This window comes from Triticum aestivum, chromosome 2B, assembly GCF_018294505.1.
Source record: "Triticum aestivum cultivar Chinese Spring chromosome 2B, IWGSC CS RefSeq v2.1, whole genome shotgun sequence".
NCBI lineage: Eukaryota > Viridiplantae > Streptophyta > Magnoliopsida > Poales > Poaceae > Triticum > Triticum aestivum.
The window spans coordinates 444,785,556-444,800,910 of NC_057798.1; positions in this window are offsets into that span (position 1 = coordinate 444,785,556).

Below are 15,355 nucleotides of genomic sequence, written 5' to 3' on the forward strand. Positions count from 1 at the left end.
TGTCGAAGGAGTAGGATGATGAGAAGGATGGCGATGCCAAGGTGGAGGGAGGCATCGTGACTCGACTCTTCTCATGGGGGGGGGGCGGAGGTCGAGTACCGCCTGGCCATGGCGGAGCACCATGCTGCCAAGGCGTAGCTTGACGCCGAGCGCATGGGTGCCGCCGCCATTGTTGTCATCCTTGCCAACCCCGAGATGATGGTCGAGCACCATACCATCAAGGAATGGGTGGTGGACGAGCGAGAGGTCGCTACCAATCTCCTCACCTTATCCATCATCAAGCTCGATGATAATGAGGACGACAATGATGAGACGATGGTGTAGTTGCCGATGGGCACCCACAACCACTAGGCTTCGGCTCTCTCGCAACACTCTGGTTATCGAGCTCTCCTCCGACGAGGAGTAGTTAGTTAGTTTTTAGCTTATTGTAGTGGCAAACTTGTACCTATATGTTCAATGTGGTAGTATTATATAATTATGTACCTTTGTATAGTTCAAATTTGTGTTCAAAATTAGTGCAGATTTAGATTTTAGGGATTTTAACGATTTGTTGGAAGGGCATAATGCCACACTACGTCATCGAGCAAGGTGTAGGCGCGGTTGAAAGATCGAGGATGTCGCCTAGAGGGGGGTGAATAGGCGCTTTAAAATAATTACGGTTGAGGCTTGAACAAATGCGGAATAAACCTAACGGTTAATTTGTCAAGCACAAAACCTACAACAACTAGGCTCACCTATGTGCACCAACAACTTATGCTAAGCAAGATAAGTAACTATGAGATAGCAAGATATATGACAAAGAACAATATGGCTATCACAAAGAAAAGTGCATAAGTAAAGGGCTCGGGTAAGAGATAACCGAGGCACGCGGAGATGATGATGTATCCCGAAGTTCACACCCTTGCGGATGCCAATCTCCGTTTGGAGCGGTGTGGAGGCACAACGCTCCCCAAGAAGCCACTAGGGCCACTGTAATCTCCTCACGCCCTCGCACAATGCAAGATATCGTGATTCCACTAAGGGACCCTTGAGGGCGGTCACCGAACCCGTACAAATGGCAACGGGCGGTCACCGAACCCGTACACTTTGGCAACCCTTGGGGCGGTCACCGGAACCCGTCAAATTGCTCGGGGCGATCTCCACAACCTAATTGGAGACCCCGACGCTTGCCCGGAGCTTTACACCACAATGATTGAGCTCCGAACACCACCAACCGTCTAGGGCGCCCAAGCACCCAAGAGAAACAAGCTCAAGGGCACCAAGCACCCAAGAGTAATAAGCTTCTCAACTTGTAACTTCCACGTATCACGGTGGAGAGCTCAAACCGATGCACCAAATGCAATGGCAAGGGCACACGGAGTGCCCAAGTCCTTCTCTCTCAAATCCCACCGAAGCAACTAATGCTAGGGAGGAATATGAGAGGAAGAACAAGAAGGAGAACACCAAGAACTCCAAGATCTAGATCCAATGGGTTCCCCTCACATAGAGGAGAAAGTGATTGGTGGAAATGTGGATCTAGATCTCCTCTCTCTTTTCCCTCAAAAACTAGCAAGAATCCATGGAGGGATTGAGAGTAAGCAAACTCGAAGAAGGTCAACAATGGGGGAAGAACACGAGCTCAAAGGATAAGGTTCAATGGGGAAGAAGACCCCCTTTTATAGGGGGGGGGAATCCAATCGTTATGCTCACATCCCGCACAGAGCGGTACTATTGCTTGTCCTCACGGTACTACCGCTAGGGATCGCGGTACTACTGCTTGCGGTACAAAAAAATACTTCCGTACCTACCTCCGCAGGACTTGGGACGAGTTTTTTGGTCCGGAGTGGTACTACCGCTGTAGGAGCCGCGGTAGTACCGCTCTGGAGCGGTACTAAAAAATTACATCGGCTCCAATTCGCGGTAGTACCGCTGCAGCCTTTTCAGAACACCAAAACTGCCACAACTTTTGCAAACGGACTCCGAATTCGATCAAACCAAGTTTGTTGGAAAGCTAGCGACAAGGGCTAACACAATTTTGAAAGAAATATCAATAAGAAGCAAATTAGAAAGGACCCATAAGAAAATGGTGAGAACCCTTCCTCGGATAAGACCGGTAAAACCTCCAACACCGAAAACATCATAGAAGACGCATGCGAACTCCGTTTTCGATGAACTCAAGCTTGTCATCAAGATGACCATAAGCTCTAAGACTCACAAAGATAACCAAACAAGAACCAAGAAACATGATGGAAGGATGCAATGGTTTGAGCTCTCTACTAATGATACGATCAAGCCACCAACTTGAGAGCCCCCTTGATAGTACGGCAAACGATCCTATAGCCCAGTCTCCCAACTACCACGACGAGAGACCGGTAAAATAGAAAAACTATCAAGGGCAAAACCTTTGCCTTGCACATGGTCCACTTGAGCTAGATGATGATGATCTTGACTCCCTCAAGTTGGACCACCTTTCTTGATTGCGTTGGCTCGATGAAGACTAGATGATTGCTCCCCCATAGTCCACTATGGGTGAGCCACTCTTTGACACATCTTCACAAGTCCATTGACACCACAATGGATGGCAAGATTCAAGAACTTGATCTCTTCGTGATGCTCCACTTGAACTTGCACACGGCAATTTTGATGACGATCACCACTTGATGTCATCCTTTCCATGGGTTGTATGATATCTCCCTCTTGACGCAAGCCCATGGACACGTACCTAACCCCACATGGAACTCTCACATAGACCATGGGTTAGTACACAAAGTGCAATGGACAATGCTTACCATACCATGGGATCACTTGATCCCTCTCGGTACATCTTCTACGCTTTGTGAGTTGATCAACTTGATTCACTCTTGACTTAGTCTTGATCAACCTTGAATCTTTCCAACTCTCTTAATTTGGATGATGTCTTGAAGGTAAACATGAATGATCACACAATCTTCTTCTTCAAGACATGCTTGCAATACGCTCAACACTCACATGACCAATCTTTGGATAATTTCTTAATAGCACCTTGGTTAACTCATAAACTCCTTGAAACCAACACATGGACTTCAAGAAAAGCCTATGGACAAAACCTTCAAATATAACTCAAGGCAACCATTAGACCATAGAGATTGTCATCAATTACCAAAACCAAACATGGGGGCACCACATGTTCTTTCAATCTCCCCCATTTTGGTAATTGATGTCAATCACTTTCAAGAGAGTTTATACAAGGAGTTATGCATCACAATGCAATGCAACAACCAATGATGCAGGAGAATGAGATGCAAATGCTTAGGACCAAAACCAAAGCAAGGAGAAAACTCTGAAGACTTCTCCACAAAACTCTCTGAAACTCCTCCCCCATTGGCATCGATTGCCAAAATGGGTGAAAAGCTTAGAAGGCCAATATAAAGAGTGTTCCTCTATAAATTGTGTATCTCTCAAAAAAAGAGTGGAATGCAATACACATATCCAATGGTAAATACTTGGAGGAAGACAAACTATATTGAGGCCCAAAGATTGCAAAAGAATGATATGCCACAAAGACATAACAAAGAGAGAAACAAGAAATCGAGCAATCAAAAGATACCAATTGAAGCAAGCAATCAAAGGATATCAATTGAACCAACTAGACCAAAGATCCTATGAGCCACATGAATGAAGGATAATATGGTATGAGCGAAGGAGTGTTCTAAAGAAACTAGAGAAGCTCCCCATGATTTGTGCACACATAAGAATTTTTGTATTTGAATACAAAGTGTCAAAATAGGATCATAGCTCCCCCAAAATCAATAGAAACATACAACAAGTGCAAGTGAGCATAAAGGAAACTAAGCCTAGCACTTGCAACAAACACATGGTTGGGCAACATGTAAAAGAGGCAACTTAAGAATAGGCTCAACCAAAATGATGTGTGTGAGTCATGGCGAAGCACTTGAGAAGACTAAAATTAGGATGAGCATTAAGCATCAACATAGTCTTGAAAGAATGAGGCACACGGTGCAAAGCCTTTCATTCTCACACACAACTAAGCAAATGGGTTCACAAGAACACTAAATATGCAAAATGAATAACCAACACTTGTGACAACCCAAGGTGAAGATAGAAAACATAAGCATCATCAAGACAGGGGATGCCAATTAAGATGGCAAAAGCCTCGTCAAGACAAGCATGAGGAAAATAATCTTCACCACACAAGAGTGCATCAAGATGCAACAAGATAAGACACACACTCAAGGCAAAAGCTTTCACAGAGCCACCAAAGAAATAACATATGAAAAACAAGGTGGACTGAAAGAAAGGAAATCATCTAGAGATGTAATTTCTCTCAAGTGTATAAGGGTCTAGGTAGACGAAATCATGAGGATATATATCTACAAAGAAGGATGTACACCCGAAATAGTTACAACACGAAGGAACAAGATATCCAAAAGGAAGTCATACATATACCAATAAGATATGTGCTTGGATGCATAGGCCAAGGCTAGATATGGTCTTATTGTATATAAATGAATTCCTACCACACAACCATCAAAGACATCACAACTAGCAACAAGAGATCATTGTTGGGATGCTTTGAGAAAGGAAACAAGTACCACAAGAAAGAAAGAATAACATGCCATGATACAATCTAAACACGATTGATGCAATAATGTGTGCATGTAGTAGATGATGATACTTGTTACCGAGATAGCATTGGAAGGATGTAGTAGATACCAATTGAAGGTAAAAAGTAGTTCATTGATAATCCTAGCTTGACTCCAATATGCACATGGTGACAACACCTTCCTTGTGAGTGAGCCGAGCATCCAATGCATCTCCAAATGTTCCTAGAAGAACAACACAAACTAAATGGTACCCAAACTTATCGGGACCAAATTGTTAGAAACACCAATACATAGGACAAACTCCACATATATATGTGCATATAGATATGAAAATGAATTTCATGCACATCTCATCCAAATTGAGACTAGGTGGAGTTTCCCCTATATATTGAGTTAAAGAAAGAAAGCAAGCCAAATAAAATACATGAAGTAAACATGCATGCTCAAGACTTTCAAAACCCGAAACCAAAAGACAAAGAAATGCCAAGTGAAAAGGATACCAAATGGAGAAATCATCACTTGGAAGATATCATTAAAGATACATCAAGGAATGAGATATCCATTGATACACACTAAATTAAAGATGTCAAACTCCCAAAGAGAGGATGGTTCCAAACAAACCAAGCTCTCAACAAATTTTCATGATGTCACAAGGTACCAAAGGAAAACGGCTTGCCTACCACCAACACACACACTTGATAAGGATCACAAGAAGAGTGTTCTAAAGAAAATAGGATAGCTCCCCCACGAGTTGTGCACTATAGAGAATTTGCTTTTGAATACAAAATGCACAAGGTGGATCACCACTTTCACTATATCTAGAAAACACTAGACAAGAACAAGAAATTAACAAGATCAACAAGTGGTATGGAAGACAACGGGAGTTGACACAAACCTTGGCAAGAGAAAAGGCAAATAAAAACAAAAGCCAATGTAAAGATGATCAATAAATTCTACCACACATAAGTGACTACCAATTGTCAAAAGACAAGAAGTATTTGGAAATAATTCCCGGTGGTAGATAACCAGGATATCCAACATCATCTTCACAACACACACAAGGAAATTGCCACTTGTAGAGCTAACATGCCACCTAGGAACAAGATAATTTACAATATCAATTCTAGGTGACAATATCTCAAATGTACACATTTTCTAGGCTTGTAATATGCACATAACATATTACTCCCCCATAATGTGATACCAAAAAGAACTTTAACAAGAGGCAATAAGAGGAACCAACAAGAGATAATCAATGGAATTTTTAGAATTTGAATTTCTCATGAGAGATATACCACCAAGCGACTAGATAATCTTGTAATATCAATACTAGATGGTATTCCTCATGTACACACATTTATAGGTTTGTGAGGTGCACAAAGCACATCAATCCCCCAAAATGGGATGTTCCATTAATCTCTCACATGATCCAACTAGGATACAAACAAGAAGCAAAAAAAGGCTCAATGCACGACGCACATGTACATGATGTGCAAACCAACACACACATACTTGATTGCTCAAGATAAGCAAGTTGGAAGCACAACATATACAAACACATGCAAGGAACAAAACCAAAACATGCAAAGGGGCAAGTAACTTTCAATGTAAACAATTTAAGTACAAGTTACCGCAAGGAGGCACATTGGATATAAGATAGAAACTTGACAACCCAATTGACTTGGCTTGAGACAACAAGAAAGACGAAGTCCCCTTAATTCTTAATAATGTAGCCAAGTCTCCAATGACCTCCAAAAACACCTATTGATCAAGTTTGAGCTTGTTGGTCCCCAACCAAGTTGGGTCCTAAGAGGTTAGTCACAATAGGCTTGGCTACCCAAATGTTTCTTTTCTTGACACCACTTTGAGTACCAACAAACTTGGCAAACACATTGCCAACCTTATCCTTCCCAAGAGAATAGATATCATCAATAATAATTGGGTTGGATAAGTTACCACTAGTGCATGAACAAGCGACTTGACCTTTCTCACGACATAAGTAGGAACGTCTACTCTTCACTTTCTTCTCACTTGATTTTTCCACAAGAGAAGCATTAGCTTGAGTCTTCTTGGGAAGTGGCCTTTCTTCAACTTGAGGTTGAGCATGAGATTGAACTTGTGCCCTCTTCCCTTGTTGCTTGACACTAATGGCCTTCTTCTTCAATGGGCAAGATCTAACATGATGCCCTTCTACTTTGCACTTGAAGCAAACAATCTTGGCCGAATTCTTGACTTGTTCTTGGCCCTTCTTTTTGTTCATCTTGGACTTCTTCTTCTTATTGGAGTTGAATCCAAGTCCACCTTTTTCATTGGGGAATTTTTTCACACTCAAGATATTGTTGAGTGTGGATTTCCCTTCATGACACTTTCCCAAGTCTTTCTTCAAAGAAGTGACTTGGGCCTTGAGCTCTTTGATTTCCTCTACATGGTTAGTCTCAACACAAGTACTAGAGGAAGTATAAGCTTCATCATTGGAGCAACAAGGCAAGGAAAGCAATTCATCACAAGATGTAACAATGTTGTGCATAGACGAATTACGAGGACTAGCACAAGGCAATATAGCATTTTGACTAAAAGTAGTGCTAACGTCCGCATGAGGATCACTAGATGTTACCTTAGCAATCATAGCCTCATGAGCTATTTTTAGCACATTATGGGATACAAGAAGATCATCATGAGAGCTAGAAAGCTTTTCATGATTTTCTTCCGATTTCCCATAATTGCTAGATAGCAACTCAAGTTGAGCCCTTAGCTCAACATTCTCCTTTAAAATGGATGCTTCACAACAAATAGAGTTAGTAGCACAAGCATCATCATTAATAACAAGAGGAGAAGGCAACTTGGCAAGCTCTTTTAAATAAGAAGCTTCAAGTTGAGCATGAGACACGGTGAGTTTGATGAGCTCACCCTTGATGACCCTTGAGCCATTTTCGAGGTGCTCAAAATCCTCAAGGAGTCTAGCATGAGCAACTTCAAGCTTAGCATTTTTAGTTTCAAAAACATTGGCCACCTCAAGAGCTCTATCATGAGATTCCTTCACTCTAGATAACTCTAGAGCAAAAGTCTCCTCAAGAGATTCCTTGGTGGTTTGTTCAAGTTCAAGAGCTTGAGAGAGGTCCGCAATCTCATTAGCGTAATCACGCCCATGACCTTCCATTTTATCAATGGTGACCTCATGCTCCTCAAGACGAGATTCCAACTCATCAATATATTTCTTGCCCTCAATAGCAATAGACATGATTTCCATGAAGTTGGAACGAGCAATTTTATTCTTAAGAAGAGCTTTAAAAATTATTTCCCCCTTAACTTTTAAGGAGGCAACATCATCATTCTCTTCATCATAATCGACATCATCATCACTCTTGCCATCATCAATATTATCACAAGATATATTGGGATTCAAAGTGGGAGATACCTTTGAAGCCTTGGCCATAAGGCAAAAAGCAATCGATGATGATGTAGGATCCCTTGAAGCACCGTTCAAGACCACATCTTGTTCCATGGAGTGTTGGGTTTCCTCTACATTGTTAGCACAACAACTCGAGGAAATAGATACATTTTTATCATGGCAACAAGACATAGCTAGCATATCATCATGAGATTTGAGCAAGCAATTTCTACAAGATATGCAAGAACTTTTAACACAAGCATGTGAAACATTTAGAGTGCTCGAAGTGTTAAAGTCCAAAGGTGAAGCATTGCAATAATAAAGTGACGAGGAATCATCAACGATAAGCACACTATCATCATTGCAATGAACACCACTACTCACCATATCATTACCTTGTGGCAATCCACATGTAGGTGAAGTAGAAGAAGTTGAGAAAGCAACATGGCCGGAGGTGGAGGGAGAACAATCATCCTTACAAAACTTGGACACACCATATTTATCTTGAAGCTTTGTCCACAACTCATGAGCATCCCGGAACGGCATGAGTTGAAATATAACTACATTGCTCAAAGAATCGAAAAGCACATTAGAAGCTTGAGCATTGAGATAAGAGTTTTTCTCATCCTCTAAAGATAATCTTTGGGGATCCTTTGGAGGAGAAAAACCCATATCTACAATTCGCTCTAAATTTGGGTCCATGACCCTAAAGAGATTAAGCATGTGAATTACCCAAACATCAAAATTTGTGCCATCAAAACTAAGAGTGTCAGAGAATCCTAATCCACTAGTCGACATCTTTACTCTCTAGGCGGTTAAGCCCAACAAAGAGAGACGAGGCTCTGATACCAATTGAAAGATCGAGGATGTCGCCTAGAGGGGGGGGGGTGAATAGGCGCTTTAAAATAATTACGGTTGAGGCTTGAACAAATGCGGAATAAACCTAACGGTTAATTTGTCAAGCACAAAACCTACAACAACTAGGCTCACCTATGTGCACCAACAACTTATGCTAAGCAAGATAAGTAACTATGAGATAGCAAGATATATGACAAAGAACAATATGGCTATCACAAAGTAAAGTGCATAAGTAAAGGGCTCGGGTAAGAGATAACCAAGGCACGCGGAGACGATGATGTATCCCGAAGTTCACACCCTTGCAGATGCTAATCTCTGTTTGGAGTGGTGTGGAGGCACAACGCTCCCCAAGAAGCCACTAGGGCCACCGTAATCTCCTCACGCCCTCGCACAATGCAAGATGCCGTGATTCCACTAAGGGACCCTTGAGGGCGGTCACCGAACTCGTACAAATGGCAACCCTTGGGGGCGGTTACCGAACCCGTACACTTTGGCAACCCTTGGGGGCGGTCACCGGAACCCGTCAAATTGCTCAGGGCGATCTCCACAACCTAATTGGAGGCCCCGACGCTTGCCCGGAGCTTTACACCACAATGATTGAGTTCCGAACACCACCAACCGTCTAGGGCGCCCAAGCACCCAAGAGGAACAAGCTCAAGGGCACTAAGCACCCAAGAGTAATAAGCTTCTCAACTTGTAACTTCCACGTATCACGGTGGAGAGCTCAAACCGATGCACCAAATGCAATGGCAAGGGCACACGGAGTGCCCAAGTCCTTCTCTCTCAAATCCCACCGAAGCAACTAATGCTAGGGAGGAATATGAGAGGAAGAACAAGAAGGAGAACACCAAGAACTCCAAGATCTAGATCCAATGGGTCCCCCTCACATAGAGGAGAAAGTGATTGGTGGAAATGTGGATCTAGATCTCCTCTCTCTTTTCCCTCAAAAATTAGCAAGAATCCATGGAGGGATTGAGAGTTAGCAAGCTCGAAGAAGGTCAACAATGGGGGAAGAACACGAGCTCAAAGGGTAAGGTTCAATGGGGAAGAAGACCCTCTTTTATAGGTGGGGGAAAATCCAACCGTTATGCTCACATCCCGCACAGAGCGGTACTACCGCTCGTCCTCACGGTACTACCGCTAGGGATCGCGGTACTACTGCTTGCGGTACAAAAAAAATACTTCCGTACCTACCTCCGCAGGACTTGGGACGAGTTTTTTGGTCCGGAGCGGTACTACCGCTGTAGGAGCTGCGGTACTACCGCTCTGGAGCGGTAGTAAAAAATTACATCCGCTCCAATTCGCGGTAGTACCGCTGCAGCCTTTTCAGAACACCAAAACTGCCACAACTTTTGCAAACGGACTCCGAATTCGATAAAACCAAATTTGTTGGAAAGCTAGCGACAAGGGCTAACACAATCTTGAAAGAAATATCAATAAGAAGCAAATTAGAAAGGGCCCATAAGAAAATGGTGAGAACCCTTCCTCGGATAAGACCGGTAAAACCTCCAACACCAAAAACATCATAGAAGACGCATGCGAACTCCGATTTTGATGAACTCAAGCTTGTTATCAAGATGACCATAAGCTCTAAGACCCACAAAGATAACCAAACAAGAACCAAGAAACATGATGCAAGGATGCAATGGTTTGAGCTCTCTAGTAATGATACGATCAAGCCACCAACTTGAGAGCCCCCCTTGATAGTACGGCAAACGATCCTATAGCCCGGTTTCCCAACTACCACGACAAGACCGGTAAAATAGAAAAACTATCAAGAGAAAAACCTTTACCTTGCACATGGTCCACTTGAGCTAGATGATGACGATCTTGACTCCCTCAAGTTGGACCACCTTTCTTGATTGCATTGGCTCGATGAAGACTAGATGATTGCTCCCCCATAGTCCACTATGGGTGAGCCACTCTTCGACACATCTTCACAAGTCCATTGACACCACAATGGATGGCAAGATTCAAGCACTTGATCTCTTCGTGATGCTCCACTTGAACTTGCACACGGCAATCTTGATGACGATCACCACTTGATGTCATCCTTTCCATGGGTTGTATGATATCTTCCTCTTGACGCAAGCCCATGGACACGTACCTAACCCCACATGGAACTCTCACATAGACCATGGGTTAGTACACAAAGTGCAATGGACAATGCTTACCATACCATGGGATCACTTGATCCCTCTCGGTACATCTTCTACGATTTGTGAGTTGATCAACTTGATTCACTCTTGACTTAGTCTTGATCAACCTTGAATCTTTCCAACTCTCTTAATTTGGATGATGTCTTGAAGGTAAACATGAATGATCACACAATCTTCTTCTTCAAGACATGCTTGCAATACGCTCAACACTCACATGACCAATCTTTGGATAATTCCTTAATAGCACCTTGGTTAACTCATAAACTCCTTGAAACCAACACATGGACTTCAGGAAAAGCCTATGGACAAAACCTTCAAATATAAATCAAGGCAACCATTAGTCCATAGAGATTGTCATCAATTACCAAAACCAAACATGGGGGCACCGCATGTTCTTTCAGCGGGGATGCAACGAGGTGACACCAAGCCATGCATGGTGTGGCGTACGTGCCCACCCACTCGTCCCCAATGGTGGGGTAATAACAGGGATGGCCGTGAGGCTGACGATGAATGGAGATGATGTCTGTGATAGAGAGGCTTGGGAGCGGCAGATCTAAGTGTGAGGGAGGGGGGGTGATAAATGGGGTAGGTCGTGGGGTAGGGACGTGGAGTTTCTACACCTAGAAGCAAATGCTCCTGGTGTGAACAGTAAAATAAAAAAAATTCAAAAACATCTGAATTTTTTTGTGCATAGTTTCACAAATGTTTGTTGTGCATGCAAAATTTCATCACAAAATCATATTGGTGGAAGGTGTAGTAAAAAAAACAGAATCGATGCTCTGAAAATGTTACTTACAAAAGCATTTTGGGGCTCTGATTTTGTTTTTTTGCACCACTTTCACCAATGTGATTTTGTGATGAAATTTTGCATGCACAACAAACATTTATGAAACTATGTTACAAAAAATTCAGATTTTTTTGAATTTTTTTTCTATTTTTGATTTTACTGTTCACACCATGAGCATTTGCTTCTTGGTGTAGAAAGGTACTTTCGGTGGGGTAGAGGATACATATAGGATAGGTGATGAACATCACGGAGGAGGTTAAGTGCAACTCTAACACGCCGACTCAAACACACGCGCGCTTTGTCCGCTTTTCGTCCATTCAGGTCGGCCAGGCGAACATGCGTGTTCGCTTTTCGATTTGGGTCGGCAGGTGTACCCATTGGGAGGCATACCTATTTTGGCCCGCGTGGCCGAAATAAATTTATAAAAGCTTAATTAAACATAAGTGGCCGGTCAAACTGGCCAAAGTCCTCTTAAACATTAATTAAACAAAATAAAAATCCGCCCGCGCGCTGCCCTAGTCGTTCGCCTTGCCCTTGCCATCGTCGTCGCCGCCGGTGAGGTCGATGAAGACGGGAGGTGGCCTAGCCCAGCCGGCTTGGTAGGCTGCCAGGGTTGCCTCTTCCGGCGTCTACTACGGCGGCCGCGCTGCTCCTCTTTCCTTCCGGCGGCGGTCCTCCTCCTCCTCGCACTCCCTCTGCATGCGCTGCTCGTCGTTGGCGCGCTCCTCCGCCAGCGGGCGCTGCCTCCAATGCTCAAGGTACGCGGCCTCCTGCGCCGGCGTCGCGCCGAGCCAAATGGGGTGGGGGGTGCTGACCCACTCCCCCAGCTGGCCAGTCCAGACGTACCGGTCGGCCGGCTCGGGCGAGGCATTGGGGGGTGGGGGGGAGGGGGTGAGCGGCTGCGGCGACGGTGGCACCACGTAGTCGCAGGCCGCAGAGAGAGCGATGGCTTCGCCAGCCTCGCCCGGTAGTCCGCCTTCCGTCGCTCCTCCTCGATGGAGGTCTCCAAGGCCGCTGCCAGCGCTGCTTGGTAGGCGGCCTCCTCCTCCTCCTCCTTCTCTGGCTTGCCGACTGAGGGAGGCGGGGGTTGATGTGGTGGTGCTGCACGCCGAGCGGCCGTTGCTCCTCGTGCTCGAGGGCAAACCAGACCTCCCAATGGGGAGAGTCTGCCGCGTACTCCGGCATCCGTCGCTGCTTCGGTGTGAGCTGCGCCTGGCGCCTGCGCACCTCCTTGGCGTGCGCCCGCTGTGACCATGGCACTGGGATCCGCTGCGGATCGAGATGCCAGTCGTGCGGCAGCTCACGTCGGGGTACGACAGCGACTGCCTGAACTCCCGTGCCATTGCGCTTGGTGCACCGGATGTGCGACCGCTGCCTCGCGGGGCGGGCAGGCGCCGGCAGAGGCGGAGAAGGAAGAGCGCGGGAGGAGGAAGCGCCGAGGATGAACTTCCCATTGCTCTTGCAGGAGCCGCTGAAGAAACCCATGGCTAGGGTTTGGTTGTCACCAGCGAGGAAGCACGCGGGGGCGGCTAGATGTGGACGGTAGTGGAAGTAGATGAGGCCGCCCCCTTGCACGTGTTGATTAAAAAAGGACGGCCTTTCGACGCTTTCACTAGCTGATGTGTGGGCTCGGTGTCGGTGGCCGCTATTAATATGGCGGCGTTTGCTCATTGGCCGGCCACCATGTAGGACCGCGGCGGACATCTGTGTGTGCGCCGACGCTTTTCAGAACTAAATTTGAGCATGAAATGGGTCAGCGCAGACATGAAGCGGACGCATTTTGAGTTTGGATTCGCACGTTCGGCCGGCGTTTTGATCCGTAACGATCCAAACGGACGTGGTCGCCCGGTTAGAGCTGCTCTAATAAATATAACAGGCTCCAATACTTACGACCTGCAGGCAGTTTCATCACGCTAACCGCCTCCATCTACTACTACATGCAGTATTTACGACCGCAGGCAGTTTGTTAAGTTCAGGAGTTTTATTTCTTAAGCGTCAATGTCTTATAATTGAAGACACATAGTGTCCATTAGCTGTACTAAAGTTCCCCCGCATAAAAAAAATATGTACTATTTTTTTAAAACAAGGCAAAAGGTTTGCTATTTTCATTGATTAAGGAAGAATGTTTAAGACAAGTAACCACAAAGCGGGATAAAAATACCTACTCTTGCGGCATTACAATACTCAAGTGGGTGGCACCAGCAATAAAGCAAAGATGGGCCTCCTTTTTTATCTTCGCAATGAGCGAGGAGCATCATCGTCATAGCGGCGATGTTACGGAAAACCCTTGCATTACGCTATTTTCAAATCTCCAAGACATAAGCATGAACAAGAAGACGAAAGCCTTTCTCTGATCTCGACGCTCAATCACATTTTTAATTCACCATTCTCCAACAAGCCTCATTTCTCCAGCTCCTCACCACAAACATGTATACCAAGCCATGTTGCAACCTCGATCCAGACACGTCGGAAGAACCTGCATTGGAAGAGAAGGTGTGCCGTGGTTTCCTAGATTTGCTTGCAAAGCGGGCAGAAGTTGTAGTTCGGCCATCCACGACGGTGCAATCGATCGGCCGTCCAAACTTTGTTTTGAATTATCAACCAAGCAAAAAAATTGCATTTCAGAGGGGCCCAACCCTTCCAAACCGCAGCATGCATGATGCTTGTCGTGTACTAAAATTGGATAATTAGTTTCTGTCACCTAAATAAACAAGACAATTATGAGGGCGCAGATTTCTAATGTGATGAAGTTTACAGAACATTGTCATCGGCCAGTGAAACAAGCCATGCCTGGGTTGTATGGATAAGTTTTCTAAATACATCATTAGTGTAAAGGCATACATTAACTAGGTGTTTATGTTTGAATAGTATCAGACATCATGGCTTTCGACAGGTTGGCATTGCATTTCGTCAATCTCGGTGTAAAAAAATTGCTGAGAAAACCGACACCTCCTGTCCAACCAAAAACTGCAGTATGTTCACGAGAAGAGCCAGGCACCTCAAGTTGTCACGAGAGCTATCTCTTTCATCCAGAAGAAGACACCTTTGTTAGCACCAAAGTAGGTGGCTAAGCCAGTCTGGCCAATGCGCCACTGATTCATTTTTTCTTGCTAAAAATTTTATTCAGCTCCTTACAAATTATATGGTGCTGCACCCCACACCTATATACATGCAAAGTTACTACTCCCTCCGTCCGGAAATACTTGTCATCAAAATGGATAAAAAGAGATGTATCTAGATGTATTTTAGTTCTAGATACATCTTTTTTTATTCATTTTGATGACAAGTATTTTCGGACGGAGGGAATACTATTAAAGTTTCAGATCTGTCTGCTGGTCCTGGCTTCCTAAAACGTTACACAGAATGAATTACGCTATGTATAATTGTTGCAGTTTTAGTGTGCTTGCTTCTTCTTAGCAGCTTGAGCCCAGATTCAGTAGTGCCCATCTGGGGCAGGCAATCAGCGCTTCAATCGTGTTTAGCCTCGCGTATTATTAGTTTTGAAGGAGCAGCTTTGTGTTTAGAGGCCTCTTGTTTTTGAACAATTAATTATGGACACAAATCGTTGATTCTTGTGCAT